Here is an 8708-nt window from a genome sequence, read left to right on the forward strand (position 1 = left end):
GTAGGTAACGCAGATCTTTGCGGACCTACTCATTCTCCCCATTGTTATTTATTGGTCTTTTTGTTATTTTTGATCCATGAGGTATTCACTGCCTGCAAACAACGTTGAATAGAAATATTCTGTCCAGTCTTTGCACCTAGTGATAAGATAGGCAGTGCTGACTTTTTAGTCCCTCGTTACGAGCCGTCATGTCTGTCTTCTCCCCACTGATTAATAGCCTGTTTAGCCCGGACCGTGTATTAGAGGTGGACCATATAGCTCCACTAGAAGGCACCCCTAATAAGGACATGTTCATAAACTATGGATTAGTCACCATAGCCTATAATAAATTGTGGCACAGGTATACCGAAGAGAGTCAAGACAAACAGTGGCCACTGGCAGGATCCTTTGACCTTGATAAAATAGAAACGTTAGAAATAGCCCTTCGAAATAATAAGACAACGCCAATTATGCTCGACAGTCTCGGTATGTGGCGCAGAGAGGCTATGCAACGACAGAGAAAAGACGAGGACAAACAAAGTAGAGAAATATACCGACAGGACAACCCCAGGACACCGCTACCCACAACTTATCCCCCGACACTATGCAAAAGACGACCAGACTTAGGGCCAGACCAATGCGCTTTTTGTAGGTATGTCGGACACTGGAAAGCCCAATGCCCGACTCTACTGAGCGTGAGTAAAGGCAAAGGGCCGACAGGAACGACAGACCGGCAGTACGAGAAAAAGCGCGAGACAAAGAAGAACCCGACTTACATAGACAGACTAGACAGAACCACCACGTTTGATTATGCCCGATGGCACAGATTTCGCCAGGACAATTTCAGCGGCATGCTCAAGTTCTCCTAGGTCGGGCAACGTCAAGACGGGAACCCAGCCTCGTTTCAAATTCACAGACGGAAAGAGATAATTATGACCAATAACTGTTTTATATTCGTCTTGGGTCTTTTGTATGTCGTACTTGTACTGTCCCCCGTCTGAGTTTGTGTGTATGTAATGTACAAATCTGCGTCATCCCTCTGCACGTGTTTCCGTGTTACTCAACCTCTGTTAGCAGAAACTTAGCATAAAAGCAACCTGGAAAGAAAGAAATGATAAAACAAAATCCGTAGACCATTAATGAACTTGAACTTTTAATTTAGCACAACAAACAAGGAATAATAACGGTAAACTGTAGAAAATGAAAGTCAAACAGAACATTCGCCCCCCCCCCCATTCTGGAACCTTCCAAAGTAGGGCAGGGTTACGGCTACGCCCAACCAACGGCAACCCATATAAGGCGGGCCCGGCCGCCAACTCTTGGTCAGGAAATCTTAACGTATGGGGGAGCCGGAGGAGAGGCAGGAGCCAGCAGCCCGGGCAGTTGTAGGTAGTCCCGCCACATGTCTCCTCGGCCAGCCGCAACGGGCCTGGATAGACTTAAGTAGTCCCGCCACATGTCCAGAGAAGAACGAGGCACCTCTTCCTTTTCTCTTCCGTAACAGCCGCAGCAGCTCTGGACGGCGGGATGTCCTGCACGTACCTCCACAACAATTTGTCCAAATTGGGCTGGGAGGGAGAGGCGACGCGGACGAGCCTCTCCCACCTCCACCGATAGGAGGTCTCCCAGCCCCCGGCCCGACGCCGAACACCCCCAGTCAGGCGATGGTGCCAATACTTCCACAGCACCGAACACACCATGGTGGCACCCCAGTACTTGCGCAGCACCGAACGTGCAATGGTGGCCATATTTTCGGAACACCGAACCTGCAATGACTGCACTGATACTCGTGCCGCGCCGAATGCGCGCCACAGGTGGCCATACTCCCACAGCACTGAGCACAGGACTTGGGGAACACCGGATGGGGAGAGACCTTCGTGCGGGCCGATGAAAAGGAGCAGCATGGGGTGCCCCGGAAGAAGGAGACGGCGCGAACGAGTCTCCCTCGCCCCCAGGTGGGGGCATCACAGCTGCACCCCAGCCGAACGTCCCGCTCTCACAAAACAGAGCCCTCTTCCTTTCACTCCGAAGGGTCTCTTCCACTCTTGCAAACTCGACGAGAGTGGCCCCTGGAGGGCCTCAAGATGGCGTCTGGGTCCGCTGGAAGGGCCCCGGCCACTAGAGTAACTTTGACCAGCAATATAACTCGAACATTTGCCCCCTGGAGCACGAGCCCCCATCTCCGACAGCATCTCCGCAGCCTTGAAGATCCTACAAAGGTCCCCGGCGGAACCTTCGGCCTTTGCAGGCTTCCGGTAAGGGACGGCTGCCTTGATCGCCAACGAAACAAACATGACATTGCCACTCCTTCTGTTAGCATGAATTCTAGAACTGCCGAAAAGGACTCTGGTCCAAACTGCCAGTAATGGGAAACATTTCCCCCTGATGCTGCTTCCGGACTGAGCCGGCCCCGCCCAAAATGGCGCTGGTATCAATCGGAACTTACGAACACCTCGTGGTGTTCCTTCGCACTAATATAAACTTGATGTTCTGAGATTTTATATGATCCTTTGTACACTTGGCTAGAAAAGACAAGGAGAACTCACTCGACGAACAGTACGAAAGGATCCCCGTTACAAATGTTGATTACAAATGTACAATGTATTATATTTTTATAACTGATGTAAACCTCATTTACGACGCACACGTACGGTATGCATATAGGAAATCTGATTACGACTATTATGATTATGCTTCTAAATTATGAAAATAAATGCCCCCGAACCCCCAGCCAATTAATAGACGTTTTAGCTTCTTGCAAATGAATGAGTAAAACTTTCCGATGTCTTTATTGCTGCAAAACGACGCCCCCCACTGTACGCACTTTAGCCATTGCCACGACCGGCCAAATACGACCGCACCCTCATAATCCACATGCTGAAATGATTTTGCAAAATAAAGTTTTTGAAACTATGGACGGGTATTGCATGCTTTATTTTAAAAATGTGGGATCGGTGGGAAAGTTCTTTTCTGTGCACCCTACTCTGCTCTCTCTTTAAGGTTAAAAGAAGATGGTTGCCCAGCCCTGGAGGACGGATCGGATCGACAACACGACACTCCGCCTTCAAAGTACGCGACTGACCCATGAACTCTCGCGTAGAGGAAGACCTTGACTTCCAAGGATGGGTAAAACGAACGGTGTAAATGAGGGAATGTAAAAGGAGGGTGAAATGAAATAATGTAAATGTTATAAAGTACAACGTTCCAAAGTATCAGGGAACGGAGCTGACCCAAGAACCGAAGAACCTTAGAACGCCACAGCGTTGAAAGAGGTTTAAGGATCCCGATAGTGAGATACATCCTTTGACTAGATACCTCGCACTAAGCACCTCTGGTTTCCTTTTTACGTTTCCCCGCACACGACCTATATGGACACACTACCCCCCCTCGACTCCAGAAACCATATCCCCGGGGACCCTGCCCCGAGGAGGAAAGACGAGTAAGAGGTAAGTAAAGGACTTATGAATCCATGTATTTGAATATGCGCGAATGCTGTCTCCCCCACCCCCTTTTTTCCTCCCTCTGCAGGTTACATCAGAGATTACAGCCGAGGTGTGGCGAAGATCTGAAGCCTTGCCATGTCTAATACACGAAGCGGACTAGCGCCGCAAGGTGGTGTCTAAGCACGCCTGCAAACTACTCACGTATCGAACAAACCCGAGAAATTAGCACAACCTGATAAAAAGTGATCACCCTTAAACCAGACCGGACGAATGAACCCATGTCACGTATGATGCGAAACTGTGAGGGAATGTGTGTGTGTGACTGAGGCGTTGACCCAACTGGTCGAAGGACCGAGAATGCGAGAAAGTGCGACGAAATGGTACCTCCTTTCTTCTTTCCTTTTTCTCAAAGCACGTCCCCTCTACCCTGTCTAATGCTCAAACTGCATGATTACAAGATTCTAACGCAGACCCGTGAATGCCTTTTACTGTGTAATGCACTAAATAGCCTTTCTTGAATACACTGCCACCCTCTCTGTTGCACGTGTACTATTTAGCCTGCCGTTGCGCTCTCTCTCTCTCTCTCTCTCTCTCTCTCTCTCTCTCTCTCTCTCTCTCTCTCTCTCTCTCTCTCTCTCTCTCTCTCTCTCCCTCTCTCCCTCTATTTTTGCACTCCCACTCTTCCGAGTGGTTAGCCCCGAAATTGGCAGACTGCCACCCCTAGCACACCACCTAATTGGCTTCAAATACCGTCAGTATTTGCACAAAAACTTGTCTTTAATACAATCACCCTGAGGCCGCGTCATTACCTCTCCTTTTCCGCTAGAAGTCAATGAACCGAGGTTGGGCCGTAAGGGAAAGGACAGGTAAGACGACAGAGGTTCCCTAATCTGACCCGAAATAAGGGAACTACATGTCAACGGCTCCTATGGTATAAAACAAGGACCTCAGAATACGCGACCCTCCCCTCCCCGAATTGTCGCAATACCCAAACCGGAAAAATGATCACCCCTGTTACCTCCCCTGTATCAGCCGCCCAAAAACTGGAATTATGAAACTACCCCTCATTTCCGGTTGTGAGAGATGGGTCGATTTATGCCCTTACCACAAGTTTCCTATGTCCCTGGTTGTTTCCCATAAAACCCCTGTCCTTCCTAATTAAGTAATCGGGCTGTAAAAGGTTACGTAGGATCCAGAATGATGTTTTACAAGGTTAACAGACTAGTCCAAGGTAAAGAAATCATCGAAATGAACCCCGTAGTAGTTGAAAGGCAGGATGCACCGATAGAAAGGAAATGTTTAGCCATGTTCGTCTCTCAGCAAAATACCTGTGTAGTACCATGTTGACGACTCACAGTACCCTTTGTAAATGTAAAACTCTAGAGAACGGCATATCTTTGCCAGGTTCGTCTCACGAAGGTGGGTCACCATCAGATAAACTGTTGTGACTGTAATAAATAATTGTAAAGGAAAGTCATAGTAAATCCAACAGGCCCGTCACCGGTCATTCATATGCCAGTTGTGAACACTAATATAACGGGCATTTTCATTCTTTGCCCGGAGCTGGGAGAGAAATAGACTTTTTGATTATCTTCATCTGCAAATCCTCTAAAGACTGTCTTTTCAAACTTGTTTAAGGGTACTGCTGTTGGAGGAGAGAAGGACCGGATGTGGGAGCACGAGGCCTGACTGCAGACTAAGGAACACCTGCGACATTAGCCAAGGCGAGACCACGACAGAAAAGAGCTGCAGGACGAGGCACTGTTTTCGACAACATGAGAGGAAAGGGTCGACCTGATGCCCCTGCTCGATGTCCAGTGTTGGTCGACAAGTCCCCGCTCTCTGAATTCGGTCACACGCCCGCCTATTTGAAGTCTCTCGTTCCCCTAGTTTGTTCCTAATTTGGCCTTGCTCCATCCCCCTTTTCCTCTGACCTACCCTATGGACTGTTTCGTACGCTCTTCTTCCATCTGAACTTTCTGACAATCACCTCAAAGGACACAGGGCGATAAGGACCTTTCCGACCAGAAACGCGAGGAAAGGGTCGTGCCCTGCAACGCAGAACTTAGAACAGAGCTGGACTTGTAGCTCCACCGCCGGTGCTCAACAGCGCCAACGAAAGGCAACAAAGAATGATGAGAACTCGTTAAACTTCGAACATTTGACATCCCCAATCGCCGTTTCTGCTAGACCTCATTTCTCTCCCAGCCGCCATTGTATTGATCATGCTCCAATCCGAACCTGATATATATGTAATAACCTGCCAGTATGAAATATGCTTGCTGCTCTCGCTACAGAATCGTTTTTGTATTGCATTCCTATGACTTTCCTGCTAAACAAATTGATCAAAGTTTATCAAATAGGCCCACCTCCTAAAAAAACAAGCATTTACAATGCAACGGTTTCGCCTTTGCAAAAGTAGGTATTTGGTCAAAGCCAATGAGGGAGAGTACACTAGGCGTCTAATATCAAGGTTAACATATTCAAAGGAAATCCACGTCCCTAAAACAACATTTTGTTCTGTTAAATTTAACTATGCATGAATAAGGTTTCCTAACGCGTATACATATTTAAATGTATTAAAACTCTGCATTTACTTTATCCTCGTGTGTATTTTTAAAGCTAGTGGGCCCCAAGGTTTCATATTGCTTCTCGGATAACATGCAAACCAGGCTGAAGATTGGCAGCAAATTACTCCAAAACTCTGTAGGAGAAGCATGGTTCTCCGAAACGGGCACCATGTGCAAACATGGAAGCAACGAGGTAATAAAATAGCTCTGAAAAAGCATCAGTGCTAAAAGGAATGTCTTCCTGTTCACAAGTGTGGAAGACATACTTTTGTTGTAACGTAATCCCCACCGACGAGAGCAAACCGTTTATAAGGCCTGTAAACTCCCTACTGTGTGTACATCCTCGGTATTCAGAATCCGGCTAGAAACGATGCAAGACTGGTGCAAAGCACGAGTACTCTGCATTTCACGTTGGCAAGGAACTTTGATTCCTGCTGGATTGTTAGCGGCGCACCAGGGTGGCTTTAGGGTTGAAAATGCACAATCCCCATCGTTCCCATCCCATGCCCTGCTGCAGTGGATGGACGTGGGATTGTGGACTCGCGCTAGCCCCCATCTCGCGCCCCACGTGCTCCTACGAGCCAATAAATACTTAAGAAGCAAGAATGCTCCCACTGGTTTGATGGCCAGACCAGAAAAGTCTCCACCACGGTTACACCCGCAGCTCGACCCTCCTTCTGCGAGCGAGATCACTTAGGGAATCAGGACTCGAGTGCGTGAAAACTGCGAACCAACACAATGACCGCAGTGCTGCTATCAAACGTTCAGCTCGCAAAACCAACTCCTACTCTGGCAGGTTACTACCGTTCCTATTGTGTAGCGCTCTGACACTTTCGGGTAAAGTCCGCGCTATATAAAAACTCATTAAATAAATAAATAAAACGTGTTCACAGGTCAGACTACGAGAACCCATTTCAGTTCGTCCCGCATCATTTAACCGAAAGAGTGACCGTGCGGTACCGAGAGAACAGTTCTGGTCTCCGGTTACAACCAGTTCAAGTTCTTGCTGGCGCGCATTGAGAGCTTGTCAGTTTTGACCTTTTTACTGGGTTGTTCATTTACAAAACTGTGGAATATTTTGAACACCATCTTTTAGCACTATATAGCGCCGATGTGTTTCAGGAGTGAAGCGCACAACCTAAAGGTTAGAGGCTCGAGTCAGGACAGTCGTGGCTGCGATTTTAATCCACTTAAGGACCACAGAACGAGCATCATCAAGGTGCGGATTGGCACGGTACCCCGCAATAACGAAATAACAACATAAAAAAAAACGATGCTCCTACAAACTCATCAGCATGAAGGGCACTCGCGCCAAGAGACATTTAATTTTTAAACACATATTACAAACAGGCCCTAGGCAGATAAGGGGAGTTCAATGGCCCCATGATACACGAGGACTGTTAAAGGCACGGAACCCAAGTGGCATGGAATGTCAAACAAGTCAGGTCACGGGCCAGCAGCCAATCACGGCGCGGCCGGGGAATGACGTCACAGGGGTGTCCCGGGCCGGCAGCCAATCACAGCGCGGCCTGGGAAATGATGTCACAGGGGTGTCCCGGGCCGGCAGCCAATCACAGCGCGGCCCGGGACAAAGGGGCGGGACTTAAAAAAAGCCCGAGAAACGCCCCCGAATCGCGTTTTCCCGAGAAAGCGTGATTGACAGCCTCTGTCTCCCAATGGCTAGCCTCCATTTATGGAGCTAGCCAATGAGAGACAGAGGCGGGTCATTGATCCACATACAACTCAAAAGGTTTTTTAGCGCATGCGCACTACGTGCGCACTTGCAGGCAAAACCTAAAAATTGTAGAGAGGTCTTATATAGACTAAATGAGTGGATGCTACAAAACAACATTCTGGAGGAGTCTCAAGCAGGCTCTCCTACGAAAGTAAGCACACTGGACCAGGTCCTCCGCTACAAGGTGATAACCTGGAAATATATCACACTGTTACGTGATCATCTTTAAGTCGCTTTTAGGGGCGTTTGACCTGGTACCAAGAAGTACGCTATGGGAGGTGTTAGATGGGTATGGCATCCCTCTAGACCTCCTAAGAATACTTAGGCTCCTTCATGAAAACACCTATGCAAGAGTGAGATGGAACATGACTGAGGATTTGATAGGAAAAATTGCAATCTCAAAAGGGGTTAGACAGGGATGCGTCCTTGCACCGACTGTATTTAGTATTTTTATAAATGGAGCTGTTAAGAGTTTGAAGGCATGCACGGTACCTGCAGATTGCCTGGGCCTTAAGAAGGAAGGGTACTCTCAATCCCAAAGCTTGATAGAGAGTCGATAAAACTCTTGCTTGGACAGGACTCTGCTCGGACATGACATTCTCTCTTTATACTGGTTTTGCCTCAAAACTCCTACTGAGTGCATCTATATTTACCATTTACTCACGTTTTAATGGCTATATGGAAAAACTAAGTATATATACTGCTGTACTTTGTTTTCTTTTCCAACTTTGTTCAAACCTCTGATTGCCTTTTTGCACACTTTCTCTATTGTAAATATATTAATGTCCTTGAAGTAACACTGTCAATAGTAACCTAATTGTGTAATTTTTTGTATCCATAGCCTTTTAACCCAGCTGTTTAGATGATGACTTTTCCCTTTTTATTGATATATTAACTTTTAATCCGTTTTTATAGTATGTCATTTCGACTCATGATTTCTGTTTTCTTTTTCTTTTCTTCTTTTAGTGTAAAATTGCACAA

Source organism: Lissotriton helveticus, chromosome 12, assembly GCF_964261635.1.
Source record: "Lissotriton helveticus chromosome 12, aLisHel1.1, whole genome shotgun sequence".
In the NCBI taxonomy this organism is placed as follows: Eukaryota; Metazoa; Chordata; class Amphibia; order Caudata; family Salamandridae; genus Lissotriton; species Lissotriton helveticus.